This window comes from Lycorma delicatula, chromosome 1 (assembly GCF_047948215.1).
Source record: "Lycorma delicatula isolate Av1 chromosome 1, ASM4794821v1, whole genome shotgun sequence".
Taxonomy (NCBI): domain Eukaryota; kingdom Metazoa; phylum Arthropoda; class Insecta; order Hemiptera; family Fulgoridae; genus Lycorma; species Lycorma delicatula.
The window spans coordinates 34,693,254-34,719,428 of NC_134455.1; the positions used below are offsets into that span (position 1 = coordinate 34,693,254).

Sequence of the window (26,175 nt, forward strand, 5' to 3'; positions counted from 1 at the left end):
ATTCAAATTCAAATAAAAGCAACTAACTACCTTTATTAGGATTTTAACCTGAGAACTCTCAACTTCAAAATCAGCTGATTTACAGTCATTTTACCACTAGAACATCCCAGTGGGTTAGAAAATTCTTAATTTAACAAATTAAAAAAACAAACAAATAAGTCATCTTGTCAGTTCTAGAACGAACTATTCACGCCACTAAAACTTACTTATAATGTCTGAGATCACGGTTCTTGAACCGTGATATCTCAAACCTCTAAGTCTAAGGGTGATTGAAAAATTGTATTTGCAGATCTGTAAACTACGCAGAAAATCAATTCAAGAAATAGTATCACACTTAGAGAAACATTAAAAAACAAAGTTTTTTTTTTTGTATATCAGTGTTATTAGAGATAATAAAAAGAATTAATACTTTTTAATGATATGAATTACTGATCATTACCCATTATTAATATGCATTTTAAAACGCAGAAACATCCAACAAACTCATGCAAAGTAACCAAATCAAGGAAGATACCTACGTTAAAAACATGTATGAATATGATTAAGTCATCAATATAGAAATAATGAAATCAAAAACATGTACTCACATTTCTATTTATAATATAAGTACTTTTTCAACAACCTGTGAAACATTAACATTTCCCTGGCTTATTCAACAACAATAAGCTACTGTTGCCTTGCATTCTTTTGAACAAAATTTGTGCTTGAAAAAAAATTGCACACTATATTTGGTTGTTGTAGTTGGCCATTCTTATTATTAGCAAAAGCAAATGTTTTGCTGGTTGGATATTCACTCATATGAGAACACTGAACATCACCCAACCTGCCTAAACATTTTTTGCTCATTTACCTGTAAGGTTGTAAATGGCAAAAATCAGTTATTACATATGCTGATTAATAAAACTAATAATCAGTTAAAATTAAATATCTATTTATCAACCAAAGTTAATGTAAGCAGTGATTTTGCAGTATAAAATTTAGTATTCACTGATTGTTAAACTCACTCACAGTTTTTAACTGTGGTTAATACAATTATAATCTGATCTGTTATATGGGTACAAAATGAGCCTATCTAATTGAATATCAGCATGTTTATAATGCATGCAACTTATTTTAAAAGGCAATTTAAGCATTAAATGTAAATGCATAATTTAATAACTAACTAAGCTTCTATTTCTTAATTTTAAGTTGTATCAATTATTAAGTTCATTACTAACTAGTTAGGAATGAGTTGTACATTTTCCAGACCCTGGCAGAGAAAGACTTAGAAAAGCAAACATGCTATACCAGCACTTAATTAAAATTTTTATTAATTTCAATTTTTAAATTAAAAGCTATAGTTACATTTATATCTTAACAACAAAATACTACTATATATTCATAAGTGACACTTCCAACAAAATATTACCTCAAAACCCATTCCATTTTCTGGAAAAATTTGTGTAAATGAACGTTTGAAATGAACAACATATTTACATCACAACACATTTCATGCATCACAACCTATTTACATAACTGGTCATTAGATAAGTTCAGTATTTTTATTCTGTCTGTATAATTCCTGCGACCATAATTTGGTGATAATGAAATGTAGATTGGGGTTTAAAAACCTGAATAAAAGGTGTCAGATGAATCGGTGGAATTTAGAGAAGCTTGAGGAAGAGGAGGTAAAGAAGATTTTTGAGGACATCGCAAGAGGTCTGAGTAAAAAAGATAAGGTAGAAAATGTAGAAGAATGGGAGAATGTTAAAAAGGAAATTCTTAAATCAGCAGAAGCAAACTTAGGCGGAATAAAGAGAACTGGTAGAAAACCTTGGGTTTCAGACGAAATATTGCAGCTGATGGATGAACGTAGAAAATATAAGAATGCTAGTGATGAAGAAAGTAAAAGTAACTATCGACAATTAAGAAATGCTATAAACAGGAAGTGCAAACTGGTGAAAGAAGAGTGGATTAAAGAAAAGTGTTCAGAAGTGGAAAGAGAAATGAACATTGGTAAAATAGACGGAGCATACAGGAAAGTTAAGAAAAATTTTGGGGTACATAAAGTAAAATCTAATAATGTTTTAAACAAAGATCGTACACCAATATATAATACGAAAGGTAAAGTCAATAGATGGGTGGAATATATTGAAGAGTTATAAGGAGGAAATGAATTAGAAAATGGTGTTATAGAGTAAGTTTAGGAGGATGAAATGGGAGAAACAATACTGAGATCTGAATTCAAGAGAGCATTAAAAGATTTAAATGGCAGAAAGGCTCCTGGGATAGACGGAATATCTGTAGAATTACTGCGCAGTGCAGGTGAGGAAGAGATTGATAGATTATACAAACTGGTGTGCAATATTTATGAAGAAGGGGAATTTCCATCAGACTTCAAAAATAGTGTTATAGTCATGAAAAACCAAAGAAAGAAGGGCCAGATAAATGTGAAGAATACAGAACGATTAGTTTAACTAGTCATGTATCAAAAATCTTAAATAGAATTCTATACAGAAGAATTGAGAGGAGAGCGGAAGAGGTGTTAGAAGACCAATTTGGTTTCAGGAAAAGTATAGGGACAAGCGAAGCAATTTTTAGGCCTCAGATTAATAGTAGAAGGAAGATTAAAGAAAAACAAACCGACATACTTGGCATTTATAGATCTAGAAAAGGCATTTGATAATGTAGACTGGAATAAAATGTTCAGCATTTTAAAAAAATTAGGGTTCAAATACAGAGATAAAAGAACAATTGTTAACATGTACAGGAACCAAACAGCAACAGTAATAATTGAAGAACATAAGAAAGAAGCCGTAATAAGAATGGGAGTCTGACAAGGATGTTCCCTATCTCCGTTACTTTTTAATCTTTACATGGATCTAGCAGTTAATGATATTAAAGAACAATTTAGATTTGGAGTAACAGTACAAGGTGGAAAGATAAAGATGCTACGATTTGCTGATGATATAGTAATTGTAGCAGAGAGTAAAAAGGATTTAGAAGAAACAATGAACGGCATAGATGATGTCTTATGCAAGAACTATCGCGTGAAAATAAACAAGAACAAAAAAAGTAATGAAATGTAGTAGAAATAACAAAGATGGATTGCTGAATGTGAAAATAGGAGGAGAAAAGATTACGGAGGTAGAAGAATTTTGTTATTTGGGAAGTAGAATTACTAAAGATGGACGAAGCAAGAGCGACATAAAATGCCGAATAGCACAAGCGAAACGAGCCTTCAGTAAGAAATATGATTTGTTTACATCAAAAATTAATTTAAATGTCAGGAAAAGATTTTTGAAAGTATATGTTTGGAGTGTACCTTTATATGGAAGTGAAACTTGGACAATCGGAGTATCTGAGAAGAAAAGATTAGAAGCTTTTGAAATGCGGTGCTATAGGAGAATGTTAAAAATCAGATGGTTGGATAAAGTGACAAATGAAGAGGTATTGCGGCAAATAGATGAAGAAAGAAGCATTTGGAAAAGTATAGTTAAAAGAAGAGACAGACTTATAGGCCACATACTAAGGCATCCTGAAATAGTCGCTTTAATATTGGAAGGACAGGTAGAAGGGAAAAATTGTGTAGGCAGGCCACGTTTGGAATATGTAAAACAAATTGTTAGGGATGTAGGATGTAGAGGGTATACTGAAATGAAACTACTAGCACTAGATAGGGAACCTTGGAGAGCTGCATCAAACCAGTCAAATGACTGAAGATAAAAAAAGTATAATTCCTGATACAGTTGTATCAGTTAAAAGCTATATTTGATATTTTCTAATGTTCTAAAATACTTATATATTTGTAAGATTAAATGTCTAAAACAGGTTTACCAGATTAAACACCTTACTTTTTATAATTAACCTAACATTTTTTTTTACTGCGAATCAAAAGGGGAGGAAATTCTCTGCAGAAATGTAAATATCATTTTCTACTTAAGTAATATTGAATTAACAAGAAGTTTTCAGTTAATGCTTGGAACAAGAGCCCAGAGGAAAGCTATACTGTGTGGGATACTATCAAGCACACATGCAATGTTTTGTAGATATGCATTAAAAAAAACCAATGAATATTTAAGATAACATTTTCACCAAACTGGTTAACATAGTGAATGACCATATATTTTAAATTAACTTTAGTTATGATGTCTATTGATACACAAATGTTACACACTGCAAAATTCAATCAACTATCTGTCGACTAATTTATCTTGATTAATCTAAAATTATAGAATCTTACTTTTAAAACTCATGGTTAAATGATGTATTAAGTGAAATTTTTTTCATTTTATTTTTTAAAACCTTCCCAATAATAAGTTTTTGATATTTCTAATTTTTTATTCATAGAATATAATAAAATAGCTGTTACATCGCTAGTAAATAAGATACTGATATTTTGCATGTGAATTTAAAGATTAAAATGCATAAATTAATACGTTTTGAAAAAAATTATCCATTAGATAATCAAATAAATTCAAACTGAATGTACCAATATTATCTTCATCAGCATTAATTTATGTGCCGAAAAATTCCAACAGTAGGATTTAAATTTATACTTCTTCTTTTACCAATTAACAAAATGCATTCAATAGAATAGTTAAAATTAGAATAATCTCATTTATCATAAAATGTCAAATAAAATTTTCAATGGAATCTGGAGTTTCAATTCAAAAGTTTTCACAAGTTACAATAAAAAAGAATAGAATAACATTAATATATTTAAAATTATTAAGAATTTTGGTATAAGTATGATCTAAAAATAATCGGTAATAATTTTAACTTGTTAAGACAGTATTATTTTTAATATTCCATTCAATACTTAAAGGAATACATATTAGCTCTGAAAAACACCATTACAAAATATGATAATGAAAAATATGACATTAGAACCGCATCTACTCATGTTCAACACAAGACAATGGGAACAATGTGTTTTTAAAACAACACAAATAATGCTACATAAAACTTTTCTCACCAGCACAACTCAAATAACTAGATGTAAAAAAAATTAACTTCAACAATGTTAAAAGGTGAGATAAACTAACTCAAAAGCGAACAGGAATTGTTTTTTTTAACTCCCAGTGAAATCTGCATATTATAAACAGTTTTAAAATGCTCACTGTAATTTTTATGGCAAATTAAGCATTGTGTGTGTGTGTGTGTGTGTGTGTGTGCGCACACACGAACACACACACACACACACACACACACAATGCATAATGTACATTTTAACACTTTAAACATAACTGTTTACTATTTTAAATATCAATTAACTTAATAGATGAAAAATAAAATAATTGAAATGGTTCTTTGGAGAGTCCAAACTATTATAATTTAAAACAAAAAGCATTATTAATATAATTAAGGAATCTAATTTTCCTTCACCTTTTCCCGATTTAATTAATTTATTTATATATCATTTTTTTTTTCTATTGTAATATTTAGAAGCAAGACTGAAGATTGTCTAAGGACATCACACAATTGGAAGGTTATATTTTATTCCAATATGCATTTGTAATAATGCATCTGTAATAATCATACACATGAGTGAACATATGAACATGCATGCACATAACAAACAAGGTTTGACCAAACAATAAGTGGAATTTTAATTTTTCTCAAATAATCTTTATTTATTCATCAATTTATTTTATCACCTTCAAAGTACTCCTCTTCAGATATAATACATTTGTGCCAGCACTTTTCTCAATCTTCTAAACACCTCTGGAATGCAGTTTTCGCTATGGTGTTTAGCTTCTTTTTAAGGATTCTGTCTTTTATCTCTTCAATGTTGATAAAATGTCATCCTTCATGATTTTTTTCAGCTTAGGGAATAGATAGAAGTGACATGGGGCCATGTCCAGCAAATACAAAGGTCGAGGCATCATAACTGTGTTGTTTTAGGTCAAAACTTCACGAACAATTAGTGAACTGTGACCAGATGCAATATCGTAGTGCAATTGTCAATGAATTGTTTCACAACGAATGTTTTCTTCGAATTGCTTCACACAAACAGCATAGAACTTCCAGGTAGTACTCCTTATTGATCAAATGACTGATGGCACGAACTCATGACATAGTAAGTCATTGAAACTGAAGAACACAGTGATCAGAACCTTCACATATGATCGAACTTGACAAGCTTATTTTTGGTCTTTGCTCTTCAAAAAGCTTCCATTGGGACGACTGGGCCTCAGTTTCAACATAATACCATTACAATCATGTTTCACCACCAGTTATGACCAATTTGAGAGGTTCTGAATCATCATGTACTTCATTCAGCATTGCTTTTGGTCAAAATTCAACAATTTTAGAATAAACTTTGCTGTCACACAATTCACATCCAAAACATCTGAAAAATTATTTGGCATGAGCCAAATGATATGCTAACATCATCAGCACCTCTCTCTGATAGTGATTCGGCAATTATACATAATCATTTTCTTCACTTTTACATCATTGGTTGATATGCTGGGACATCCAGGACACCTATCATCTTCGTGGCCCTCTTGGAATCATTTGTACCACTAAATGCTTGTTTTGTTTTATTCATAGAAGAATAAAAGCATTCAACCTTTCTATTTCTAATACAGTGCCGCACTTTATTCCACTCTTAAAGCAAAATTTAATGCAAATTCTTTGTTCCATTTTTTCCACAAGTTAGAAATTGCCAACCATAAAAAACACATGTAGCCTTTTTGAAAGCCAACAATAAACTAAGCATCCAATATGGCTACCAATTTAAATATAGAACTTAGAGAAAAGATAGTAATATAATTAATCAGGCCAAACAGTTTCAATTAGAATCTCTCAAGTATTACAGATACAATAATCGGTTGATGCGAGGGTAAATCAAATATAAACAGGATTTTTGTTCCTGACTGTCTACGATTGGTAGGACTGGGCCTGTGCTTCTAATATGCTTGGATGAGGTCATTAGGTGTGGGGAGAGCCGACCATTCCAGATTCCCAATCAATTCGTCAGTAATGCTTATGTTGGAGTAAAAGGTGCACCCTTCCACTGCGCAACTCATAATTATAAAATTTCTTGCTCATGAAGGAGTTCAAGTGACTGATATTTTCCAGAAATTGACTGCACAGTTCAACAACCAAACATTGTCAAGGGCTTGTGTGCTTGTCTGGCATAAAGAGTTCAAAGGAAAGATGAGAACAAGTGGAAAATCATCATTTTCCACTTAGAAGACTAATCGCCATCATCAGACCAGCATTACAGATGAAAATATTCATGCTGTTCGGCACATTCTTGAACACAATCGATGGGTGAGAGTATCCGAAATGGCAGAACAGGTCGGAATAAGTTATGGGAGCTGTCAAGTGATCATCACAAACGACCTACAGTTCCATAAAGTGTGTGTCAGATGGATGCCTCACTTTTTGACCACAGATCAGAAGTTCAAATGTTCGGAGGTCTGTCAGAGGCTTACAAGGTTTGCAAAAGAATGTGATGCATTTTTGAGTCGGATTGTCACCTACGTGGGTCCACCATTACACTCCCCAGTTGAAAGAAGCAAGTATGGAGTGGCAGAGGAAAGGAGAGGCAGCCCCAGTGAAAGCCAAGACTCGACTGTCAGCTGGCAAGGTTCTTTCAACAGGTTTTTCAACCGCTGAGACATTTTGCTCACAGATTCTTTGCATGAGTAATGCACAATCAATGCTGCTTACTATCACAAGCTATTAAACGAGGTGAGAGCTGCAAATTGCCGCAAAAGACAAGACCAACCGATTTGAAAGGACATTCTCCTCAACAACACCAGGCCCCATACTGCAGATCTAACAGTCACAAAACTAGAAGAAATGCACTGGACTGAACTTGATCATCCTCCCTAAAGCCCAGACCTATCAACCCTGTGATTTTCATTTGTTTGGGCTGCTTAAAGCTCTACGAGGGCAACAATTTGAAGATGATGAGGGTGTGGAGGGATTCGTGTACAATTGGCATTCTACAATGCTGCAATAAATAAACCTAACTTCTTATTGGGAAAAATATATTTCTAAAGCAGGAAACTATGTAGAAAAATAAATTATATTTGCGTTTTATTTTTCAATAAATTGTTTTTAAAAATAAATTCTCTTTTGTATTTGATTTACCCTCATAGAAAGCAGGAAATATTTTGTCCTTCAATTGTGCTCTAAAAAAAAAATAATTAACATGCGAGTAATCCCATAAATGAATTTAAATGGACCATACATAATTCAAACTCAGACATGCATTTGCCTCAAAATTTTTAATTTTTTTTTAATCAAAAAGGTACTGTCACAACTCAAACTTGCATTATTGACACAAAAAATGTTAAATTCTTCTGAATTATGAACATTCAAAAACAAAGGGAATTTTCACTGAAGCATCTACCTACTAGCTATCATTTACCTATGAGAACTTTACAGCAAAATGTCATTATTTAAATCTACAATTTTATTTCACAAATCTAAAATAAAGTTAAGCTGGAACATTTAGCAAAAATCTTAAGATACCTATCACATATATCACCACATCTAACACCTAACAGCAATAGTTGTATATGGACTCATATAATTTAATCAATTCAATTTTCACTAATACAAAATAAATAGACAGATGCAATCTGAAAAAGTATCTGTTCTTTAAGTCAGTTTGAATATATCATTATGTACTTGATTTAATGTTTTATGGAAGAATGAGTTGCCTATTGCACTTCCATTTTTATATTTCTCAAGGTAAAACTTTCCAATAAATAAACCATTTTAGAATGTTCTGAAAAAATGTAATCTTACAAACAACAAAATGCAAAACCTAAAACCAAATGACTTGCATTAACATCTAATCCACTTCCAGAATGATGCCCCAACTCACGTCTACATCATAATAAAGAGAATGGGTAAGGACAAAATTTATAACCTTTCTGATTTACTTTGTTGTATTTTCCTGATCGATTTTTATGAAGCATTTTGAAATCTATTGATAGCATTTTGAAATTCTAAAACTCATTTAAAATCTGATATATGATGCACACTCATCTTGCACTTTTAAACACATACTGACTTAATCACATCAAAAACCATTTTTAAATAGCTTTATTTTTTAAAAAGAACAATAGCAAAGTCAATACAATCAGCAGACACCCACATAAATAATAAAATTAGCACTTCATCAACATTTCACAGTACCAGTGGTTTTAATTACAAGAACTTTCAACATACTAGCCACTACCATTAACACTTTTAATGCTGTTACTGACAAATTTGACAGGACTGATTTTGATGTCATACTGCTGCCACAGAAGCAATAGCACATGTTTGGTGGAAATAAGCATAATGGTGTTGTATTTTAGCACTAGTTAGTGCTTTAGTGTTGTATTTTGTAATATTCCAAAATTATTTGTGACTACGAATACAGCATTCTTACTCTATCATACTAGCTTAAAAAGACGTATGAGCAAGTTAGACACACACACACACACACACACACACAATAATTATATAAAATTTGCAGTGGCACTGACATACTACTTAATAAGTGGCAGCAGCACTGATGTACATAATGAAAGATATCCTATTCCTTAGAAAGTTGAAGCACATGTATCTATAGTGAAGAATTGGCTAGTGGGTTACAGACTGAAGCAATGACTAATAATGCATTACTGACTGAGAGCCCCTTTTCATTGTAAAATATCAAAGAAACTTAGCAGAATTTCATTTAAATAAGTCTAAACACCCTTGAGAAGTGTTCAGTCATATGAGGTTTTTGTCAACTGTTAACAAATGCAGCACCCATCAAGCAGAAAGCGTTTTCATATTCAAAACATTGTATAAAATGTAGTGGACACAGTCTACTGAGAAGTTTACAATGTCAGCAAGCTTGTACACCTTCTGTTGGCAATTGTTTAAATTGGCATTGTGGATTTTTGTGACAATTTCATCGGTTGCAGTGGTTTTCGGATATAGTTAAGTATTCATCATCCAATCACATTTAAATTCAGCAGTCCGCCTTTTTTACCATCATAAACAAAGGGGAAGAATCCTTTTAAAGTGGAATAACTTTTTTCGTTTGTCCATCGGGATGAAATCTTTGAAAACAAGTACTTTATAACACCTAAAACCATAATTTTATCAACTGTTCAGAAAACATCAAAACTTGTTTGTTTTCCTTAAACTCCACAAACAAGCAACTAAACAGACACATCTGAAACTTTGCAGCACATTATTATAAAGGATCATACTTGATAAATATCGTAACTCATTTGATCATACTTGTGCCATTGCTCTGCGTCACACCAAGAACTTTCAAACGACCCTAGTAAAACACTAGATTTTGTCCTTATGTTTTATTAATAAGGTACCACCAACACACATCTTCTAATACTCATGCTTATTTATTTACTCATTTAAAAAAAATTATTTAGAACTACAGAAAACATACAAATTATGTTTAGTGTAGTGATGATATTGATGGAGCAGTCAAAATACTGCTACTTCAGAAAAACTGTTGAATCCATATAGACAGATTAAAAGAGTTAGACAGATCAAAATATTAAAAAGTGTCGAGGTCCTCATTGAAAAGTTCCAGGTAACTTTCATGAAAAGACTCCCAGAGGTATTATTTTTTTATAAAACTACATTTTGGGGAAAAACTAATTTTCAGAAATTTATAAGATAATATGGTATCAGGTACTCCAAACTGTAATGCAATTTGCATCACCTAAATCACTTTTGAACAAAAGATTTGTCCATAGTTATTTGTGAATAAGTTTTTTCTGATAATGCTTTGAACATAGGCTTGATAGCTAGCATGCCAATAGTTGAGATGAAATACCCACCCACATTAATGAATACAACTTTATTTTTTTACCTTCTGGTACCAACATCTAGAATTTTTCCCTTTAGTGTACAGCCCATAAGAAGAGTATCAATCAAATTAATTATGAAAATATAATGTCCACACCTTTTTTTTTTTCACAGATTTTAAATCATTGCAAATTTGTTTGTTACGGCTTTAACATAATAATTTTGCAACTTCTTATACTTATTTATCTACTCTAAGTTCCAGCTCCAAACAAACCATTCTCATATTCTCATTCTACTTTCTTTCAACCATTCTCAATGTACTTTGCCTTTCAGAATCTTTTTCAATTTTCTGAGTCCTATACCTATTTATTTTTGTTGCCCTGCACAATCTAATTTGCTAATTACAAAATCATTACCATAAGACTGCACCTTCAACCTTGAAAAAACAAAATAATGAGGGATTACTGTAAAATATGAATACCCTTAGATACAAAGAAAATCTGCAAAACACTCTATTATTGCAATTCCTTAGTGTTGGTAGCACTTTTTTTTTTTTTAAATCATTATTTTTATCTTCTGAATTTTTCAATTTAATAAAACTTTTTAATTTTTATTTTTAGTCTTTCTATATTAAACCCTCTTTACCACATGCTTTTTTTTAATTTCATCAAATAATCTTATTCATTTTGTAAAAAAATATTTTAAGATCTCCGTAATTTTATTTATCAATTTAACAAACTAAAACCTAGCAATTAAGTGGCAACAAACTGGACTGTTACCAGTTACACTCCATTTACCTTCTCACAACAGTATTTTGGCAGAAAATGTTTAACTAATTTTTAAAAAATTATTATAATAACAGCATAACTGTTTTTTTTTTTTTATATTAGCACTAATTAGTTTCTTAAAAATATTAACCAAGTTGCAATTTTTAGCACACTGACCATCTTTGACATGTTATACAGGGTCATTCACAGGAACCGGATGTTTTTAAATAAATCATAAAAAATTGAATATTTACTTTAAAAAAGTTTTATCGGTAATGAAACACTTGTTAAATCAAAGCATTTGTTACTTACTCGTGAACAAAAAATTATGTCCGGCAAGTGATGTCCATTTTGGGCAATACATTGTTGTAGCCCTTCACGGTAACCGGCCTCAATTCTTTGAAGCATGTCTATATCAATATGGGTGATGTGATGACGAATTGCGATCTTTAGGTCCTCCAATGTACGCGGTTTATTGCCGTACACACGCGATTTCAGAAACCCCCGCAGAAAAAAATCACAACTACTCAAGTCGGGGGACCAAAGGGGCCAAGGAATGTCGCCGAATCTGGAAACGATCCGTCCCGGAAACAAGTTACAAAGAACAGCAATCGTTGCCCTCGCTGTGTGTGCTGTAGCTCCATCCTGCTGGAATAACGCATTTTGAAAATAGATTCCCCGGTTTTGTAATTCAGGAATGAAAAACGTATTCAACATCCCAATGTAACGATCAGATGTTACAGTTATGGCAGCGTCATTGTGTTAAAAAAAAAATATAGTCCAATAACACCGACCTTTCCTATTGCACACCAGACAATCACCTTTGGGCTATGAAGTGGTCTCTCGTGAAGCCGATGTGGGTTTCTTTCTGCCCGATACCGGTAATTCTGTTTGTTGACGAAGCCATTCAGATGAAAATGGGCTTCGTCACTCATTAACACTAACACATTTTCATTTTCTTCAAAAACGGTAAGCATTTGTCGACAAAATTGTAATCGCTGCATGAAATCTTGCTCGTTTAACTGCTGCACGAGGCTATCTTGTAAGGATGGAAATGCAGGTCTGTATGCAGAATTCGTCTTACCGTACTCGTGCTCATTTGAAGCGCTGCTGAATGCCTCTGAATAGAGCGGCGTGGGCTTCTGACAACGGCTTCCCTTACTCGTTCGATGTTCTCCGGAGTGCTAGCAGTTCGTCAGGGACCCGGTGGTTTTTTCTTCAATATTGAACCGCTTGTTCGAAGGTTGTTTACCTGTCGCAATATTGTGTTATGAGAAGGGACACTTGCATTACTATGGATATTAACTGACGGTGGAAATCTCGCTGAAAGCAGTTACGGATTCGTCCATTTCGCACAAAACTGTCATACACGTACAGGCGTTGGTCTATCGTCCACGGCTCCATCTCAACTATTTAAATGTAAATGCTATGAACAAAGGAAACGTCGGACACCAGCCACCACGAACGCCCGAGTACAACCCACTTCAAAAACATCCGGTTCCCGTGAATGACCCCGTATTTCTATGTTATGTCAACTATCTATTCACTCTTCTTAACAAAAAACTTTTCACAGAATTTATATTTCAATGTACTTTACATAAGTAATCAAATATAACAAACAAGAATATTTAATCAAATTAATGAAGTATGCTCCTGACATCAATCATTCTGTCATAAATTTTTGAGTTATTTTTCATTAAAGCTTTTAAAAACAGATTCTTTAACGTACAGTTCAGGAATGAATGACCTACCTTTTAACAGCTACAAACAAAGAAACCTCAATAATATGGCAAATTTTAACAGCTCTCTTATTAGAATACAAGAAAAATACTATAATAGTCATGTACTTTTTCCCTAATTCCATAAACAATTTTATACAAGTTGTGAAAACACTACTCTTACCTAAATACATCATAATGGTTTCATTTCTTTTAGCTATGAAATAATTAATAAGCAGAAATGTAAACATCAACGTTATATATGTCAATGTTCTTAAGAAATATGATAAAATTATAATAAAAATATCAACAAATTAATTTTATAATTATTTATCAACAAATGAAAGTAATTTTAGTATAGTTTCAATGTAGCACAAAAAGCACAGCAAAACAAAAAAGAGATTCTTCAAATCTTTTTTATTAAGTTCATTTATTGTACAATAAGCAGAACACAAATTTAAAAGAACAATACCCTTAAAGGTTAATTTTTAAAAATCCTTGACGATATACAAATATTGAAAAAACTAAAAGCAGTAATACATTCTCACTTAGGACTGTGCACATGAGAAGCAAACAAATTCATATGTGCATGTGCATGTGCATGTGCATGTGCATGTACATGCAGATGTGTGCAAGCACATCTATGTAAGAAAAACAGTCAAGCTTAGAAACAAAGCCTGACTAAATGCAGAAAAACTGTCACATGTAAAAAGAATACACCACTCTTTTTTTAGACAAATACAAATTAATTTGAATGTTTAAGTATTTAAAAACTTTTAAAAAAATACCCAACTGATAAAAACCAAACTGAAACTGATTTATCTATTAAAAATTACAAAACAAACATAGTGAAATGCTTAAACTTAATATGTAGACCGCTGGACAACAAAAAAATACAGAAAAAATTTTTTGTTTGCTTCCAAAAGAACTTTTTTCAAAATAATTTTTTGCAGCAATTATTTCAAGACTATAAAAACACATTTGAAATAGAGCGCTAAATAAAAACAAAATAATTATTTAAGAAAAATCTGCCCTTCTAGAAAACTTAAAATAGTTAACCGTTTTGAATATAAGACATTACGGACTTATCATTTACAAAAATAGAATAACCTTAGATAATCATGTCGGAGAACATATCTACACTAAAATAAAAATTCAATGGTTCTTTTTATCACAACATTTTTCATATATTGACTGCCAGAAGCACATCAGAGTCGCTTACTTGATCTTCATACAACTTGACAAACTTTAAATGTTTTCAATAAACTCTGCATAGATGATTGACCAAAACTTTTGTTACCCTTCCCTTACAATCATTTCAATAACTTATAAATTAATGTTTTCTTCAATGCATTATCCCCACATGCGTATTTACATTTTCATAATTTTACTTCCAGTTTTGCCACGTTTGATGAAATATTTAATCTTTATTACTATAATTTAAGCGATAACATTCTCAAAACTATTTAAAAAACCAATGTAATAATATTAGTCAACAGTAATAGCGGTGAGATGCCATCAATTAAGTAGCACAACATTTCTATCGATGCTACCGCATCAGGCACCACAATGAATTTGCTAACTAAATTTTCAGACCTCATAGAAGGAAAATTTAGTGATTTCTTGATTCCGATTCAAGAATCAGAAAAATGCTGCTTAAGTTTTAAAAATTGAACATTTCACTACAAATCTGTACCGACTGAGCGCACGGTGAATCAGGCCACAGATCCTGTAAGCAGGTCTGACGAGAAGGAAGATGAATAGGCGTACTTCAAAATGATGCTAACAGCTTGTATAGATATACAGCTAGCTAGCTTAGATATTACATGTCTTTAAAGAAATTTATGTTTCTCCTAATATAATCGATGCGATTAATCAGAAAAACAAGCTAACAGATTAAGATAATTATTAACCGATAACTTGCTGAAAAATGGAAATCGTCTTTCATATATGATAATACCTAAATTCTTGAAACAGATTCTTTACATAGAAACTAGTGAATAATAATTGCGCTAACTCATAATAAGATTTTACTATTAATTACTAGTAATTGAATAAGCTATAATTAAAGTTTATATTCGCTAAAGTTACACGAATAAATCTAAAGTATCATCCCTTCAATGGTTTAAGAGTTCTAGTTTATACACCTGGTCTGACAATCCAAGGATATAACAAACTACAGTGAATATAGGGGCTGCAAATGCTAATTATTTGATTAGTAATTTAAGGTAAAAATAACATTTTTTTACTCAACTGAAGATGCAAAGATTTATTTTTGATTTTAATCAAATTTAAAAACATAAAACATTCACTGCCTACTAATAAATCTATAAACAATATTGATAACATTCATCTAGTTATCAGAAATTGTAATCTAAATGATGTCCTGCATCATATTATAGCAGCATTATACACAGAAATGACTAGGCTACTGAAACAATATTATTTGTTTGATACAAATAAAGTGTTGAAGAAAATGTAAAATAACTATCGATAATTATTTTTATTCATTAAAGTAGTACAGTTTCTTTTAAGTAAAAATTGGATATATTTTGTATAAGAATAATGTTAAGAGGCTAAAATTAGCACAGTTAACCCTCATGCATTGAATAAATCAAATATTTTAAACTTAATAGCAAACGATGACCGTCTGTTAAACGGTCAGCTATAAGAAAAACATGCAGACTCTTCCATAAAATAGTACCGACTTTCAGCAAAAGCAACTGACATATTACCTTGCTGTAATTAGGAATATGCCTGAACAGGCTGTATCAATGACCCAAAAAAATGTGATATGCTAAATTAAAAAATTAAATAAAACTACTACACTACTACTACTAACTACTACTGCTAAACAAATATCTTTAATAAAATTAACAAAAACCACTGTTATGTAACAAAAATAAAACATCTCGTATTTTTTATAGTAAAATTATTTCATTAACTGTTTCCTTGAAAAATAATAAATAACTGAAGGAAAATGTACATCAAATAATTAGTTTAAAATAAATATCACACACCCTTAGGTAAAATGATCTTAGTAAAACTCTGATGTGTGCAAACTTAGCGTCACCATTTTGCCAAACCACCAGTCACATCTTAAGAACCATGCACATTAAACCAAACACAACACAAGCGATGGGTACAATCTAAACAATCGCATTCGCTCACCTTACTATACTCGCACCTTGATCCACCTCCATTCCAGCATTCCATCTCCAGTATTTCCATTTTATCAGCATCCAGTGAACTTCTCACTCCAGATACATTCTAAGTTCACAATATTCCATTTCCATTGACTGTCCTCTCTTCACTCTCATATCAAATAACTGAGCTTTATTAGATACAGTGTCAGTCACACTCACACTGTTGAGTTTAAATCTCAAAAAAAATTACCAATCATGAATTATAGTTAAAAAAAAGCTCTTACACCCCTTTTAAATCATAATCCATGTAGTATTATTGTTAAATTAGAAATTCCAAAAAAACATGTATCTGAAAAAGTCAACTTAACAGTACCAACTAACTTATAAAATTATTATTCATTCAAGTACTTTTCACAATATTGCATTTTAAAACAAACGTTTTGGGTACTTTTTTTAAAAAAAAAAAAAAGGCAAATTAAGATTTTTATGACAACAATGCCTACCTAAAAAAAATTTGAATAGAACAATAAAAGATTACAAGAGAAGTAAAATGAACAAAATGCTTCAGATGGATTAATATAGGATTACACTTACTTAGTGAGGATTCATTATTAAGTTGGATCAATAAATTGATGAAACTATACCATAAAAAAAAAAGTATAAATATTTTCAAAAATGGTATACCAATACACTACTTCATTTATATAGAATATAAATTTATTAACATACTTTAATACTTTTAAAATCATTTTTATCACAAGCCCCATAGTATCCTGTTGGATAAAACACACTCCTAGTAAAATTTACTTTCAAAACCTAACACCAATCAGCAACATATACCTGATTGAACATACTTTTTAATGTAGGTAATAAACCTTTTTTTAGGTAGGTGTGTGTGTGTGTGTGTGTGTGTGTGTGTGTGCGTACACAACACACAATTAATGATTTTTCCAATCGAAAAAAAATAATCCCACTATGATTTACTAACTTCAGATAAATCTGTTTACGTGTACTTTCTGTGGAAGAACAAAGTGATGGGATGTGTCATCAGTAAAGAATTTAATAACACATTAAGCTACAATTAACCAAATGCATATAAAATAAGAATTATTAATTTAACAATCTTGCACTACAGATGGTAATGGCTATAAGATTTAGTTTATCAAACACCATACACAATAAAAGCACACAAATTATAAATTTTCCTCTGGCAATTTTTCTATTTCGGCTACAACTATTAAGTTACGTTACTTAATTTCCTCAATTAAACCAACAAGATTGTACCTCTTTGTTCACCGCTTACTAACAATTATCACTTGTGCTACATGTTTGTATGTACTTGATTCTTCTGCAGCACTTAAAAGTCGACTGACATTTTACAGTCTACAAAATCTATACTTATTCTAATGGAGGTTTTAAGGCTGAAGATTTTACCTCCAACTGAACGACAACGTTGTAGTATTTCTCACCTACAAGTGTAGTGCAGCAACACTAAGCAATCTCGTAATTCTTTAAACATGCTGTCAAAAAAAAAAAACTAAAAACTAACAAAATTAGTTAAAAATTACATTACATTTTTTTAAAAATAACAGAAAACACAAAATACCACTGTAGCAGATTCTTTAATAAAAAAAAGTTAAATTTTAAGAAAGTAACTTCTACTGTAATGAATTAGTATACTTTTTAATATAATTGTTAGAATAAAAAAAATAGTAAGGCTTGTTTTGCTAGTATTATGTTTCATAGTTTATCGAGAAAAAATACAATTTAACAATGTCTATTTGTAAGTTAATGAATGTTAAAAAAAATTTCACCTTAGAATGAGGGTGTATAACTAACTAAATACAGAAGTAATTTTTACATTGCCCAGTTAGTCGCACAACCTAGTCAAGTGCTAGTGTCATTTCAGCATTCATTCCTTTGTGGTATCAGAAATAATATTTTATCCAAGAATTTTAAACATCTAAGAAGGTTAGTTTTAGTTTAAATTTATCCAGTATGAATTTCCTAACAAGCGAAAAATATCAGAATTGGGATGACTGAACAGAATCAAAAGTCCAAGCCAACCATCAGTGTTAATTGAAGACATTGTGGAGTACAGATTTCACTCGCTCACCTAATAAAGATCAACAAAAATTATCCTCACAGATTGTATTCTTTCTGAATTCTGAAAGAAAAATACACGGTTACTGCATCTGTATTGTTCATAAATTTAAATAACCATAACATTAAAATGTTTAATACTAGATTGGTTTTCTCTTTTTCATATGAAAATCAGATTTAATGTCCTAGTTTGTTTTAATTTTTAAGACCAAGTTTGACTTCACCTGGATGGTTATGAGTTCAGTCAAAACAACTGAATATGTGAAGTGCAATTTTCATATTTTTCACTAACCTACACCACAAACACATATAAAATTTATAAGATGAAAATTTATAAGAGTAAAAGATGATTTTCTTTTTGGATTAAATTACAGATAATTAAGCTTTTTATTATTTAATCGTAACAGTTTACAACTGAATAAGAAGAAAATGAACAATAAGGTTGATTTCAGCAATATTGCACGACCTGTGTACTAACTATAATGAATCTATAACCGGGCTGTAAAAACTACTGCTTGTACTCAAACTTGTGACTGGCAAGGACTTCGCAGTTCTTACACTGTTTTTAACTGGAAATATTTCATCACATTTTTTATCTGGAAATATTTCAAAGAGCAGTTTTTTCAATAAATCCTGTATGCTTAACAAATTAAAGACAAACGGTGAAAATGATGTCATTAAATAGGTAAGAACCCATATCCTAGTCATAAAATCCAACATCAACTTCTACAGTGAAATTAAAAGTAATCTAAATGTAATTTTGTTATTTGAATCCTACATTGTAAAAGAAATTACTGCTCAAATTTATATTAAAAATTTGAGTTTCACCTTTTGAGAAACACTGTAGTTATATAAGTATTAAAAAATCTGCATGGTAAATGTTCATGGGCCAGAATAACATCAAAATTATCACCAACATTTAACATAAAATTACAAAACATGTGCACATTAATAAATAAACTCCTAATGGTAAAATACATTCTGCAGTAAACAATATTATTTAAAACAATCTTTAATAAAAAGGCTTGAAAATTGCTTAAAATCTAAAAATAGGTTTTTATTATTTAAAGTCGCATAAAAAATCATTCAGAAGAAATGCGGCTCTTATTATCTTATTTGTTGACCTAGTTTTTAGCTGTAACCTTAATAACCTCAAGATGCAACCACAAACTCATTTCATCTTCTTCATTCCCACAATACCTCTTCCAGCAAACATTCCTTACCATATATCTATTATAGCTTGGTAATTATACTGCCTAGCTACACAAAAGGACAGCTCAATGCTGTTTCTTCTTACCATAACTTAGGTATCTAGCTTGTTTTAGCTCTCCAACTTCCATATGAATACAACATTTATTTACTGTCACATATCATTTACTTTACATGCACTATTACTTTATAGCAAAAAGATCAGGCCTAATTTATTAATAACACATTCCTCCATCAGTGGAAATACAAAATTAAAAAGAGAATATGTTCTAAACTTAACAGTGCAAAAGATTTACTAATTTAAGAATTATTTGGGTACTTCACATCAAATAAAGGACAGATTGCCTCACTATAAGATTCCTAAGTTTTGTCTGTAATACTGTACACATCAAAGGGAGATATTCCCAAGCAGATATGCCCACATACTTGAAAGATAGCAAATTTTAACCATCTTTGAAGATAAAAAATATTAAAAAAGAATAATTAAAATCATACATTTCTATTTATGAAAGGCAAGTCTTCCATATAAAAACACAACAGTAAAAGAGATGAGAAAGACAATGTTATGCAAAAGGTTTTTTTTTATAGATTAATGGGAAAAAATTGGATGAATGAATACATAGAATGTATAAATCTTTATAAAAAGGGGAACAAAAAACTTCACAACGTGTATTAGTAGTTCACTCATGTCTACTTAATAAATACATTTCTAAAACAGCACACCAAATTTAGCAATAAAACCTGTATTTCAGTTTTGCTCAATCAAGGAAATGAGCATGAGTTTTTTTCAATTATTTTGCTATCTCACAACAATAATTTTAAATTTGTAGAAATGCCTGATCCCTGCAAAGAAACAAAAAGCACGAATATTTGCATTGCGCTGATTTAATTAAAAAAATTACAAAGTATAAATCTTCTCTCAAAAGACAACTTTTCATTAAACACATCTCATGATCTAGATTATACTGAAGAAACCATAATGAAAACTATAATGAAAATAAACTTAATTTTCTTTGGTAGTGATAATTTTCAATGTTTCATATACAATTAAATTTAAAAAAAAAGCAAGGCATCTACATATCATTAGCTAGGTTTGTTGATAAGCTATTCCTGCTACCTTTTAAATAGTGAATTAAAATCCATTCTTATGACTTTCTGTATACTTGTCAAATATTGTACAACTCATAAATAATTTAGAGCAACTTGCATCATACGCACAGGGGAAAAGTAAATTAAACCCACACCAAAGCATCACCACAGATTAATAACAGTTTTGAATGTTTTCAGGCTACACATATTAACATAATAAGTTATATCCAAAGTAATTACTAAAAACATTTACTCTTTCAAAATATCAAATTTCACAATCTTAACATAAATATTCTATTTATAACCAGAATAAAAAACAAACAATATATTAAAAGTTATACACTTAGGCAAATGCACAATATACTCTACTATAGACCCTATTACAGCTAAAAAATAAAACTGTATAGTGTCTGTATGAATACAGACACTAAAGATTTTTACCCAACAGATGATGTGTGGGCATTACTACCACCTACCACTGCCACTAACCAAGCATATAGAAACTATCAATATCAGGAACGACCAGCTTAAAATCACACACTAGTAGAGAGATTGGTTTTATCCTTTCAGAATCAGCCAACATGTCAATTTGTCTAAGCTAAATATACCATTTAAAAACTGTACAAAGTTATCAATTAATACATTCATTAAAAATTTATTGTTGAACTTTTTGTACATACTGGAATTAAAATTATAATCAAGAGATTTTATTTAACTTTGCTAAGAAAAAGCAGCCGAACATGAAATTTTTAACTGTTTTTTTAACTATTTCATTGAATGGAAGAGAAAATTTCACAAATATCAAATACTTGTTTTTTTTAATTTTCTTCACAAAGGAAACTAACAAAGAAGTAAAACCTGCATTTTTGGCCATTAAGTAAAGGTTAAAATTTAAAGATTTAAATTTATGAGGTTTATCTAACGTAGAATAACAAAAGAATTGAAAACTGATGAAATATGAAACATTAAAATTGTGATGATATACTAAGTAAAAAAAAATATTGTTATAAGCAGAAAAACCAAACACAATAATAATCTAATATAATACACGATGAAAGAAGAGGAAAAAAGTGAAGCAAGAACCACTAATACTACTAAAACTGGATATTTTGTACATTTAATAACCCCATTACCATACGATTAAATAATATAATCATCTGCAAAGAAAAGAAAACTGACTCTAGTGCTTTTTGTTAGGATATTTAATGAACTAAAACAAAATCATTGCTCACCAATTAACCAACAATAATAACTACTGAATATAAAATGTGACTATTAGGTAAACACTGCACACTCAATGTGTGTGTTCAATATGCTAATAGTCATACTTACAATATGCGCTAGCAGCACTATATAGCAAGGCAAGACATGACATGTTAGCAAAGTTTTTAGAACCTTTTACAGCAACTATTTAAAAAGACACGAAAATTAAGATTTCAGCACAAATTTTTTATCTGGTACTTAACAATAATTGTTTAAAGGTAATAAAAATACATATTTTATGATTAGATTTTTCTTTTAAGTATTTTCATTTTTTCAAAAAATTATGAGATTAGAAAATTGCAACATTTCCTAATTAATTTTTTTTAAATGCAACATGTCATATCAGAAGCAGTTATACTTTAAATTTACACTAAATTGTTCATTATGCAACTATTCAAAAATCTGTTTTTTTTTTTTCAGGAAATAAATTTAATAATTAAGACAAGCAAATTCCAAATTCTTTCAGCTATGTATTGCAATAACTGATTAATATAAATAGTATTTTAGTTATTTTTTAAATATTTTACCAGAGAATATGAAAACTTATAGTCTTGCTCCATATTACTAAAAATGACAAAAAAATAAAAATTCAACATTTTAATGTATTTTTATTTATCCGCTAATGTAAAATTTGTTAATAGTAAGGTGATGAGGGATTTTTACTATTACCTCACAAATGATTACAGTTCCCATGATTACATGGTATAATAACCTTACATTTTAGTAAGAATGAATATAGGTTCACTACACCACCAGATACCAAGATTACGGAACAAATTTTACACTGACCTGAAGTAACAAATGTGCAAACATGTGAAATTTTGCTGTAACATTGGTGTATATAGAAAATGTTATCCTTTTTTATCGTTCAAATATTATAAGGTTGATAACACAACAAAATTGCTGTTACAGCGAGTTCATAAAAAGAATTATTCTAATGTTCATATTACTTTTTTTATTTTAAATAAATTGCTATATAAATTACAATGCTGTTATAATATTCAAAGGATGTGTAACTGTACTAAACATCTATGGTAATTAAAAGTGGTGGTGACCATTAAATATGATTAACGGCAAACTGTTTATTAACCAAGTAACATATTCCGAACACATTTGTTATGTAATTTTTAATTTGGTTTAAGTCTGGGGAGTTGCCTGGCCACAGGAGCACTTTAATTTTTCATTCTTTGAAAAATCTTTCCACTATTTTGGTAGTATAGCATGGTACAAAATCTTGTTGGAACACACAGTTGCTTTGCAGGAATTTGTTTTGAGGTTGTCATAACACTTTCCTTCAGAATCTTGATATATCAATCATTTTTCAACTGGAAGTAATTAATAAGGGCCTTCAAATGTAAAAAAATCCACATTTTTTTTCTAGCGTAACTGATTATTGGATATGAAACGGTGATGTATTTTCATCTGATGCTTTCCTAACATGTGGAACCGTCTGTCATTATACAAAAAAATGTGACATTTTAAAAAACAACATTTTTGCAGTCTTCATGGTCCAGTTAGCATATTTTTTGACCCACAAAAGCCTTATTTTGCACATTGCTGGCTTTCCGTCAAGCTGCAAGAAGTCAGCATCAAACAGTTGACCAGTAGAAATCTATTTCACTGGTCACTAATTCTCAATTTAAGTCCACAGTATATAATTTTGGATCAAGTTTACTTTTTCACTAATAACAGATCCTGTGTTGGAGTAGTTTTTCTTTTATGGCCACATTTGCCTTTCCTTTGAGGTTAAAGTAAACAGGTTCTTTAAATTGTTTTAAATAACATTCATTGTTCCTAGTTCAACACCACCATACTCAGAAGCTACTTGTTATACTGGAATGTTCAGAAAGAGAAACAATATTTGAACACTTTCTTGCAGTTATATCCATTATTATATAATCAAGACACATAGAACAAAATACAATATGATTCTGTAATAAAAATGAAATAAACTTTCACAAAACACTATTTATGACATGAGAACTGCTAATCAAAGAACAATAACCTCACATTAAGCAGACAACTTAAAAAATGGGTGTGGTCAAGCAGTATAGCCACAACATAGAAATAACCAAAAAATTCCTTGCGTTAGTTTACACACTACTGCATATCTACGCAGAATATCACCACTGTGCTGTCTATGGTATTTACATATCCATTAACTGAGGGAACAAGTTTGATATAATCCATTGTGGAGTAGTATAGCACTAAAACATCATTCCCGTTGTATAGTACAATTTGTTGCTATAGTTTATTTTACTGTTTTTAAATATTTTTAATCTTAGTGGGCATTTTTCTACAGATTCCTTGTTGTATTATTATTTTTTAATTGCGAAGAACTCAAATTATTTACTGAATTTTTCAACTAAAATAAATTCTAATAGAAAATCTGGGTAAATTTATTTTTGTTGGATATATTTTTTCATCAAAAATATTATTCTACTATTTTTGTAGAATGAAATTTTAAAAGAATTTTCAAGTATTTCCTACCAAAAAAAGTATTATCAAATTGAAATTTAATGTTTTAATAAAAAAATTCTTGAAAATGTTTGATAACTAACAATTAAAAAAACATAATACATTTTTACATTTGACATAAAGGAAAAAATATTTAAATCTGATTAAGTGAAAGTGATGAATATAAACTCATAAAGTCATTTTTACCACAATATATATGGAAGATAGAGCCTTTTCATTCAGGCTTCAACTTTTTTTATTTTATTGGGATTTTGGGGGGTTTTCAATAAAATTTTACACACACACATATCTGATTCCAATTACAAGTCATTAGGTTGTCTTATCCAATCTCACCCTGTCCTTGCATTGCTTCTCCACCACCATCTCTCATTAAAACACTTCTCTCCATGTCCCCCTTGATACACAGTCTGCCTCTTGTTCACACCTTCCTTCCATTCTTTTAGGGAGTCACATTTTCCACCCTCCTCACATGTTCATACCATCTCATTAACCTACTTTTCTTTATTTTTTTCTTAGACTACTGTTTACATTAAGTACATTCCTTATTTCACCAGTTCCTCAACCAATATATTCTCGTTTTCCCAGTTACTCGCCTCAAAAAGTTTATCTCTCCTGTTTTAACACTATTTCACTCTCTCAAAACCCTTGTCTCTGTCTCACAAATAACTGCAGGCACAAAATATAGTGTACACACACATCTTTCCCTGCTGTGGGATTGACTTATCTCATAACAAAGGCTTTATGCAGTTTGGAAATATCAGCTCCCTTTTTTTATCTATTAGTGATGTGATTTCATGACACATTCTTCCATCAATACAGAGATACAAACACTTTTTCCACCTTCTTCAAAGCTGCACTCTCCCAAGTTAAACCATTAAGTAAATCTCCCCCACAATCTCACTCTTTTCCTTCTTATTTTCAAGTAATGTAATTACATTTGCTCATTGCATTCAACTAACGGATTTTATACACTCAGTATTTTCACCCAAGGATCATTAAATCATCAATGAATTCATTCAATAAGAAATCTTACCAAATTTATGATTCAAGTGTAGTTTTTGGCTACTGCAATTTCTTGATCATTTACATCCCAACAGGTGAGAATGGGTAAAAAAGCGTCACTGTAAGGACGATTTATTTTTTCATTATCCATTTCCTGTACTACCTGGTTTACTTTTTATTTTACCATTACAAAATTACAGAATAAATAACATCTTATATTTTGTTTACAGAGTTCAGGGAAGAGTAATTAAAAATAACACATATTCAGACCAAAAATAAGATGATGAAATATATATACATATATATATGAAATAAGTAGCCTCTCAGCAAGAGAACATATTCACTGCGGTAAACTAAAACAATTTAAAGCATCTCCATAAATTGCCTAAGTTCAACCACCCATTTTCTCAATCACAAAAATTATTTTTATAAAAATTTATGTATTTTCATTACAGGATTTTCTGCAATAGAAAAAAAAATTTAGATGAAGTATATATACTTCATGCATGCATAAACTGCATATCAACAGTTGGGTTAACTGCCATGGATGAGATAATGGACAATACTGTCTCTAAAATAATTGCAAACACTTAATAAAAAATCTAAAATTTAATTTGAAAATACTTCCTATGCTCA

General features: G+C 30.5%; 1 protein-coding gene across 2 annotated transcripts in view; it reads right to left on the minus strand.

Annotated features, from left to right (window-relative positions):
* Positions 1–26,175, minus strand: part of TBPH (TAR DNA-binding protein-43 homolog) — a 113,424-nt gene that overhangs the window by 34,122 nt on the left and 53,127 nt on the right. The window lies entirely within an intron of this gene.